Here is a 10,866-nt window from a genome sequence, read left to right on the forward strand (position 1 = left end):
CTGTAACAAGGGCTGGCCTTATACCCTCTCTTTATAAGTGGTTTATTTTGTTACTTTCTTACGCATTTGAATTTCACATTTAAATTCAGGAAAGTCATTTTTGCTAATATTTTCTGGTTTGGAGTATTAAAGTATTGTGGCACGAAAGGTTCCTTGTAATTTGCATCCTCAACTAAACATGGTAGGACAAGTTACAGTAAGAACAAAGATATCTAAGTAGGACCTATAACTTAGTCAAGTTACTAAAATATTCTCAATGGAGAAAATTTTGCAGAATTCTATGAGATATAAGCTTGATATGTGTTTTTGCATTTGATATAGGGATAGAGACACCCTGTGATGCAGAGATAAATTCAACGGAAGCAAAAACAAAAGGAACCAGCACCAGAAAGAGATAGATAACAATATTATTCTAATTGATTCATCAAATGAATAGTATATACACTTGCTCTCTTAAAGATTTCTTCTTCCCGTAACTTTGCATCCAAAATATTTTCTAAACCTATAAACCTAAAATCTCTATTTATACTTGCTAGAACAGTCTACGAAACATTCTAGATTATTACAAAATAGGAAAACTGACCCAAAAAGACTTCCCACCAAAACGACTTACAGAATATTTTAGATCAATATAGAATAGGGAAGAATGACTCCACAATTGTCTGAACAAATTCCAAGAAAAGATCTTATCTTAAACAATTTTTGGTGCTTGGTAACTTCTGCAACTCGGTAGAGTTTGAAATGCGGCAACATGTACAATCTTTATGTGGGTGCTCCTGCACCACCCTGATTTATTGATAAAGAGTGAAGAGATAGAGAGAACCATATGTTAAAGAGCGAAGAGATAAAGAGAACCATATGTTATAAGAAACATAAGATCTGCATTATTAACCGCTGCTCTTAAGATACCCAGTTGTGCAGAGTTTTAAATAACATGGCAAAAAGTACAAAGAATTAGAGTTCTATTCATAACACACAGTGAGACAAAGCTAGGAATTTTCACTAGAGCTATATAATCATATGTACAGGTCAAAATCAGAAACAAAAGGTAGAATGGTAGCAGCATTTGATGCAGAATCATCAGTAAAAGCTAGGCTTTGAATTAGAGAAATGCACAAAATCATGTGTTGGTAGTAATCGCAATGCATTAAACATGACTCAAAATCTTGGAAATGAAATCTTTACAGCATATTTCTTTTCCCACAACAAATCGCCCCACTCCCTTCCCCACAACCCTCCCTCGGGATAGTTATCTACCCCCCAAAGAATTCTAGGGCCCTATAGAATGGTAGGGGGCCGGTAAGTTGGGTGGGAAATAGAGTGCCCCTAAATGATAATGAAGGTAAGGGCTCATGTCCTCCCTAATTATGATAATATAGTTAAAAAAACATAAATGAATAAAAATACTTATAATTGCTAGTGCTTGCACCTTTGGAGGGTGCAAGAGTTAAGCCGATAGTCTTGTACACCTTTGATGATGTTCTTGAATAGTTATTTAGAAACTCTCCCTATCTACTTTTCAACTTGTTTGTTTATGTCTTTCTCTTATTCGCAAATATAGACACTCATCTCTCTCTATCTATCTCTGTTTTATCTTACCACTTTTACTATTTGCTCCAATGTATCTATATCATTTTCTCTCTATTTTTCTTTGATTTATTTTATTTGTGTACTCTATCTATATTTCTGTTAGAGTAATAAGATATTGCATTATTAATTAAATGATTTGATTTAATTATTAAGTCACTTTTTCTCTTTAGTTTACTTAAGTTATATTTTAAGCATATAATAATTAATTATTTTATTAATTATTATCAATGCAATTTAGGTTTTATGTGTTAGGGTTTTGATCTTTTTTTATAAGGATTGATCTCTTTGTAATTTTATTCATTCACTTTTGATTATAGCACTCTTATCTTTTTTTCTCATCAAGAATGGCTTATCTATGGATTTGACTATTTAAGCTTCCATAGTTTTTTGCTTCTCTTTTTGTGATAGGTGTTTGCATGCAAGTAATTCTTGGGAACCGTGAAGTTGATCTTTCGTCAACTTCAACATGGTATCAGAGTGCAGGTCAACGGTTCGAGTCCCTCAAGCCCTTTAACCCTTCGTTTGCGTAAGCTTGGATTATCGACATAGTATGTAGTGGCTGCAAATCCCACATGATAAATGGTTGTATCTGTATGCACCCTAAAATGGCCACCTAGACTATAAGCGCCCATTCCTCAATTTATCAAATTCTTGAATCAATGCATTGCAATAAATTTTTAAATCAATTCAAATCATTTTCCTTGATCAAATTGCAATTAATTTAATTATTTCTATATTTCTTAAGGTTTGATCATCTTATTCTAAGTCTTATTTAGTAAAGAATAAAATCCCCTTTTAATTAAAAGAAAATCTATCTTTTAATTAAATAAATAAATTTTCACTTAAATATTTCTTTGTGATAAAAATATGAAATAAATTAAATAAAAATAAATAATTTTTTTTCTCTACACTTAAATGCACATATCTCTAAGTGAGATTCTTTAATTTCCTCTTTCCACTTTCTACTCAAACACTTCACTTTTCTTATTGGTGGAATTTTGTTTCACATGGATCAAACTCTATTATTCCATATTAGTTGTGAGAAGCCTCCCACCTCCATATTTTCCTTTATAAGGAGCCATCTCCTTCTCATTTTCATATAGAGAAATATAAAAGAAGATTTTATTGTTATGCTATAAGTTTGGAGAGCGATTTTGGAGAGTTTGAGCATTAGGGTTTGAACATTGGAGCTTCGTTGCAACATCTCTCTTCTTATCCTATTCTCTCTTGCACCCATGTCTTCCATCATCAGGTTTCATCCTTGCATTTTCATATTATCTTAGAGTCATTTGTTTTCATAGATTAATATTGCATTGTTATTTTCTTTCATAGATTATATTTCTTTTCTTGTATTGCTTTGCATTATTATCATTTAGATTAGCTTGCATCTTCATTTGCATTTATATTTTCATCATTGAATCTCTCGTTTTATGGTGTACTTACATGGGCACATACTAGGTCAAACTGAGAGCCTCTATTACAAACCTTTGCATTCCGTGAATAGAGAGGTATGAGTCGCCATTTGAGACCTAATTCTTGAGCAATTTTGGATATAATGCTTATAGAAGTGTGTCAACATTTTAGCACACATTTTTTGCACCTACCATAGGACAACCCACCTTTACATGCTGATTTTGACTATTTTTGGATCTAACCCCCTTGTGTAGATTTGTTTGGAGACAAAAAACCATAGATCTTAAAAATCTGATCATACCTCCAAAATGGCTTGGTGTTTTGGTTTGAATTTTTTTGCAGGTTGGCAACATATCAAATAAACTTAAGTTAAAATTTTAGAATTTTTCTGAAGTAATTCCTATGTTTTATAGTTTTTTCTTTATTTTTAATGAAAAATCATTTTTGGGTGCAAACTAGCAATTTTTTTTCGAAAAAGTCTAGTTTTGGAAAGGTCTCTAAATTCTAAATAGGTTTGGTTCTTGTGTTTTGAGTTTAGAGCTCATATGAGGACTCAAACTCCTGATTTATAAAAATTGGTCTGTTTTGACAAAATGAGTTCCTAGGGTACAAATGATTAATATTTTTATGAAATTCTGACATTTTTGGAAAGGTTTCTATTTTTTAACAGGGGTCTCTTTTTTGCATTTAGGGTTTTGGGTTTGAATTCATGGCATATAGGTCCAATCTTGTTGACTAGGTTAAAACTCATGATTAACTTGCACTTTAATTCACACAAACCTCAATGCATGATATGAGTTGTCATTTTTCATGGAATCAAATAGTTCAATATATTTTCATGTGAATTTTCCTATTTCTTTATGATTTCATGCACTTGATTGAAGTTTGTGAAGGTGACTTGGAAGTCTAAAGAGCAAAAAATGGAAAAAAATGGAAAGCGTGAATCAAGGTGCACACATTCGAAACCTTCTCATTTGAATTATAAAAAGTGATCATTATTTTCTTTTTCATTGTAAAATAATTTTCTTTCTTTTATCAAATTATTTGGCGTGTCTTCCCAACATTGAAAAAAGAGCTTTAAATGAATCATTCACATTTCGATTTGGGGTTAAAATAAGAATCTTTTGTTTTTTAATCCCCAAGATTTTCTTATTGATGTTCTCTTCTTGTATCCTTGTTAAGGAGTTTGAGAGAAATCTAAATAAGGGATATTGATTTTTGTTTTTTTGGTCACTCTAGGGGACGACCTCAACTCCCGTGTTTTGACGGAGTATAAATAGCGTGACTTGAATCTAAAGACAAGCTTCTTGGGAGTAGTAATATTGTAAATCTTAGCTAAGCCCCAAAGAACTTTATACCTTTGGGAAGTGAAGGTGGAGATTGGGTTATTGTTTCCTCCAAGTTGTTTGGCAGTATTCTCTTTCATCTACAAATTTGGGTCTCATGTACCTTGCGTATATCGAGAACATCCTCTAGTTGAGCTTGTGCATTCTTATAGAAACCCGAATAGGTTGTTGGTGTGTTTGATGTGCTTGAATGCTTAGAACCTTCCCTACTTTGAATAAAAGGGGACACATCCATCAAATTGAGCCTTAAGGATTCTTTCATTTTATGCTTTCAAAACCACTATGGGCTTCAAACCCTATGCTACCAAACCTCAATTAAGTCTAGATGATCATGAGCTCTCCTCTGCCATTTAAAAGTATCTAGACTTATCTGTTAGTCTCCCTAGACACATGATAGAGTTCACCTCAGTCATTAAAAAGTATCAAGACTTAGGTGCTAGTCTCCCTAGACACATGATAAAGACGAAGAAAGTGCTAGAAAAAGAGATTGCATCATTACATGAATCTTCCTTAAAGATTTTTGCATAAATGTGAATTATCTTCTTTAAGGTCTACATCTTCTACTCCAAGACATCAATTGTCTAAATATTCTAGATTAAAAGACCTCTCTAGAGAGAAGGCAAGTAATAGCTTCTTTGAGAATATGCCAATATTTCAAAATGGACCTATCTTTGACCAAGATGAGAATGACAAAAATGGTCCTAGACATACTTTTGAGAGAACTTTTACTCCTTTGGGATTTTCATATGACATGGTGCTTGAGACCTTAGTTGAAAAAAAGATCATTACTTTACCATACAAACATTCTACACCTAATGAACTTGAGGCAAAACCTTATTGGTGGAGAAACGATCACTATTGCGGCTACCATAGAAACAAAGGTCATAAAAGTGAAGATTATATTGCATTTAAATGTATAATTCAAGATCTTATTGATGACATAATCATTGATGTTGAAATTCCTAAAGACTTATATGATGAAGATGCTTCTCTTGAGCAAGATCATGTTGATGAACCTATGTCTAGTGATGCTTTCCTTGATACCTTCATTTCTTCCAATACTTATGCATCTCCTAAAACATCAAAGCTATCCAACATTCTTCCATCAAACAAAGGTCCTAATTCTTTTCATGCGGTTCCCTATAGTTATCCTCAAGGGCTACCTCTTAAAGAAACTCAAGGTAATCTGCACTTGGATGAAAACCCTTTTCATGCTTCTAAGACTAAAGATCCTCAACCTTCATGCAAGGCTATGTCTACAATGCCCACTTCAGCTAGTCCTTCATTACCCCTTCAAGATCCTAACATGCAAACCTCGTATACTCCCTTCTCCTTAGAAGTGGCTCCACGTCAAGAGGACTCTCAAAAAGATAAAAATAAAAATGTCAAGAAAGATCAAGATCAAGCACCCCTTCATCTCCTTCAATATGTCACCCCTCCATATCCTGTCTTATCCACCTCCTAAGTATGATGAAGACACTACTTCCACTATTTCCCTCGAGCTTACTGAAAATTATGAAGAAATTTCTATGCCTAATTCATCCAAAGAAACTTGTCAAGATCAAAGAATCTCTTCTTGTTCTACTTCTCCATATTCATTTCAAACCTACACTCAAGCTTCAAATACTCCTATCAAAGGTGTTGCTCCTATTGAAGATATTCATGAGTCTATTGATGGCCTTGGTCGCATTGCCCACTCTAAAGATGCTAATATCCCTATTCACTATCCCTTCGCATCTCATAAATCTATCCTTGGTCCTTATCCGTCAAAGCTAAAGCCTCCAAACCTTCCATCTATATTGGGACCTTATGTTCCTCCATCTCCTACTTTCACTCCTATCTCATCTCCTAGCTCTCCTATCATACCTCGAGATCAACAAAGACACTCATCATTGATGAATTCTTATTCATCTATCCATATGAACTAGTTATATAATCCTTATTCATCCACAAATCCCAAGTCTTTTGGAAGCAATTTGGATGATCAATTTAAGAACAAACATAAGAATCCATTGAAAAATGAATATCACTATGTCCCATCTAATTGACATGTGAATGAAAAGAAAGAACAATTATTCAAGAGACCACAAATGTCTACTACCCAAAGAGCTAAATCAAAGCAAATATGGGTTCCTAAATTCATCATTGAAGAAATGCATTCTAAAGCATCCAAAGGAAAAGAAAAATCTAAAGCTATACGAATTCCCAAATCTCTTTTGAAAGACTTGAATATTGAAAATACTTCAAAGTTGATATTCAAGCTTCTAAAGGATTCCACTCCATCTTCTTTCAAAAATCTTCCTAAGGAGCTTCGAAAGGCTTCCACTCCATCTCCTCTCAAAATTCTCTTACTTTCTCATATATCTAAACCTCAAGCTATTTCCTCCATGATTACTCCATCATTTTGCAACCCTTCAAGTTGTGTGTTGATGTTGATCTTGCCTGCTTTCTCACCTACCTTTATGCAATATTTTCAAGCCTATACATATCTGCTATCCATATTCCTTCTATCTTTCCAAAGCCTAAAATCTTGTCCTCCATATACATTATCTAACATCTCCTTTCCATCACCCTATTAGCATCTTTGAGCATACCTTTCTATGGTCTTGGCTTATCATGACTTATCCTTACAATAGGAGCACTATCTAAATTGAAACAACTTGAGCTCTTTCTAAAAATTCAAAAAATTCAAAACAAAAGAGACAAAAAAAAGGAAAAAAGAAAAAGAAAAAGAAATGAAAATGTGCCTTGTGGCGCCTTGGTAGCAAGAGTAAAGAGAAATAAATTCGTCCTATGGTGAAAACCACTTATTGTGGCACCTTGGATAAGTACCCCGATGAAAACTTGACAAACATGCATCATGTGTAATTCTTCCATAATCAGGGTATTTTTTATTGGCTAATATTCGCTAATGGGCTAATTTTAGGAAATTTTGACTAACAATTTAGTTCTTAAAAATATTTAAAATCGCCACATTTTTATAAAATTTAGTTATTAAAATATTTAAATAGTGTAAGATTCACCAATTAAATAATAGAAATTATTTTTATTTTTCAAAATAATGTAAGGTTCACCAATATTTTTATATCTCTTTTTCGAGGGGGGTTGCTTAAAGTTTACCTTGTCCATAATCCATCTATCCCATATTTCTTCTTTAATCTTGACAATGTTGAGCTATCCTTGCATATTGACTATCTTATCCATGAACTTCTCTATTGTGCTTGTTCATTCACTCATAGCCTTCATATGTAGCTTCATTATTATTGCTCTATCCTATTGTTATCCTATCCATTTGATCTCTTGGTCTTGATCACATTTAAAAATTAAAAAAAGACATGGTTTTTAGGCCTCTTGACATGCCTACTTTTTGGGACTACACGCTTTCATGATATCTTGCTTATTAGTTTCCACTATTTATCCCACATGCTATCTCCTTTGTTGGCTTTCTTTACTTTTCCAACACATGCTTCATATGGCTATCTTTCCCTAGCTTGGGTACTCTTGAGGAGTCAATCCATGAGGATCACCTTTCACTTGCTTCATGCATTATTGCTTGCTTATCCATCTTATCTACCTCAGTACTACATCATACCTTACACCTTTCTTGACAATGGAACAAAATGATGTGATCTTTCTTGAGAGTGAGTAATCTCTAAGTCATTCTAAAAAAAAATAAAAAATAAAATTATATATGATGTTGAAAAAAAAATCCTAAAAATCCTAAAATGCCTTGAAAAAATGATCATCTTAGTGATAACGCTAGCAATATGAGTTTTGATGTATCACCAACAAAAATAAAAAATAAAAAAAGGTCCTGAAAAAAATAATTCTTGCCAAGTGGTGAAAACCTAGAAACAAGTGCTCCTTGAGACCCTTGTACTTATGTCTATCAGCATATCACTTTGCGCTCTAAGCTTAATCCATTTCACTTCATATGTCCTTTTGGTATTTTCTGGTTTGGAGTTGTTCCTGGTCTAGGTCTAGGGGGCATAGGTGGTCTTTTTCTTTATCTAGGGTCTCTTTGTTGCGTTGGCATTTCTTTGACAACTCTTGCAAATAGTGTTTCTCAACACTTATCAGGCACCTTTTCTATAGTCTAGAATGTCGCGATGCTTCCCAATGACAGATTTGATGTCTTAATGAAAATAGTCATGTGACTTGCACACACTCACTTAAACTAAAAACTGGTTGAGACGTGTTGGCTTATTTTTCCTTTGTGTGTTGTCTATGATGATTTATTTGCTGATTGTTCCCCCCCTAATAAGTCTCTCGAGGATGTCATGGACTAGAGGACTTGGGGAATGGGGCCTGTTTTTATTTTCTTTCTGCTTGTGGGTGTGGTCTTGAAACTCTAGAGCGTTAATTGTTGTCCCCGTGAAACACTTAGTAGATTTGAGGCGTCATCCTTTTTTTTTTTTTTGCACAACTGTTCTTATGGTCATTTCAACATCTATGCCTTAATATGAGTGTGGTTTTGCTACATTAAATTGGGTAAGCTAACATCGAAGTCATCTTGACCTTTATGTCTTTGATGCTTATGTTAGAATCTTTCCATATTCCAATCCAATATAAATCACATTCATATCTTCATAGTTGCACTTGTGACTAGTGATGATTGTGTGATTTTTTGATGTTCGTTAATAATGGTCCAATGGTGAAAATAAGTTCTTTAACATTCTTTCATGAATGATGAACACAAAATCCTATGTTACAATTGCTCTACTGCATGTACACCTTTGAATTTTCATGTAGCTTGCATTATTAGACTTCATGTTAGTTTGCATTATGAGTTTGAGAAGGTTTTCCTTAATCTTTATTGTGGACTTTTAATCAACTATGGTCATGTTTGATCTTCATTTCCTTATCTTCTTTTGTGATCTCAATCGAAATTTTCTCCCTTAAACAGTTGATTGATTTTGAGACATTCTTTCTTGAGGCAAATTCTCTTTCTTCTTGCCATTTCTTTCTACCTCTTCCAAACTTCTTTCATTTTCTTTCATCTCGCTTCTTTTTTTCTAATTCAACGTTGGAGCATAATATTTCATGCTTGATGATCTAGCTTGGTTCTATGATCCTTATATTTTCCATCTTACATCAACAACCTTATCTTTAGTTCGATTTGATCAAATTTATCAATTTTTTGTTTCTCCTCTATCTCATTTCGATTTCGATCACGAGGAGGCAGTACCTATCAAACTTAAATCCTTGATTCAGCTTTATCAATCTTTGTTCTGCCTGGGACAACCTTGTCTTTGTCAAGAGAAAATTGTTATTAAATTTTTTCTTCTTTGTCCTGAAGTGTTCCTAGGTTGACCACACATTTGTGTTGTTTTGTGATCCCAAATTGACCTCACACTTCAATTGCATTCTTTGACTACATGTGTTCTCGAAATGGTCACACATTAGACAAATAGGAGCAAATGTATGCACCCTAAAATGGTTGCCTAGCCTATGAGCCCGCATTCTTCAATTTATCAATTTCCAGAATCAATGCATTGCAATATTTTATTAAATAATTCAAATCATTTTCCTTGATCAAATTAGAATTAATTTAATTATTTCAATATTTCCTAAGGGTTGATCATCTTATTCTAAGTCTTATTTAATTAAAGGAAAATTTCTTTATTCATTAAATAAAATAAAATCCCCTTTTAATTAAAAGAAAATCCTTCTTTTAATTAAATAAATAATTCCCCACTTAAATATCTCTTTGTGATGGAAAAAGAAAATAAATTAAATAAAAATAAATCTTTTTTTCTCTACACTTGAATGCACATATCTTTAAGTGGGATTGCTTAATTTCGTCTTTCCACTTTCTATTCAAACACTTCACTTTTCTCATTAGTGGAATTTTGTCTCATATGGATCAAACTCTATTATCCCATATTGGTTGTGAGAAGCCTCCCACCTCCACATGTTCCTTTATAAGGAACCCTCTCCTTTTCATTTTCATATAGAGAAAGATAGAAGAAGATTTTATTGTTATGCTATAGGTTTGGCGAGTGATTTTGGAGGAGTTTGAGCATTAGAGTTTAGACATTGGAGCTTCATTGCAACTTCTCTCTTCTTGTCTTATTCTCTCTTGCATCCATGGCTTCCATCATCAGGTTTCATCCTTGCATTTTCATATTATCTTAGAGTCATATTTGTTTTCATAGATTAATATCGCATTGTTATTTCCTTTCATAGATTAGATTTCCTTTTTTGTTTTGCTTTGCATTGTTATCATTTAGATTAGCTTGTATCTTCATTTGCATTCATATTTTGATCATTGAATCTCTCATTTTATGGTGTACTTGCATGGGCACAAACTAGATCAAACTAAGGGCCTCCATTACAAACGCTTGCACTCCTTGAATAGAGAGTTATGAGTCGCCATTTAATACCTCATTCTTGAGCAATCTTGGATATAATGACTCATAGAAGTGTGTCAACATTTTAGCACACAGTATCTGACTCCATCGTGTGGGGGGTGTTAGCATAGTGACTATATCCCCAATGAGATCCCTCTCCACCA

The sequence above is a fragment of the Cupressus sempervirens genome, chromosome 1 (genome assembly GCF_028749045.1).
Source record: "Cupressus sempervirens isolate cs-2001-9-10 chromosome 1, ASM2874904v1, whole genome shotgun sequence".
Taxonomy (NCBI): Eukaryota; Viridiplantae; Streptophyta; class Pinopsida; order Cupressales; family Cupressaceae; genus Cupressus; species Cupressus sempervirens.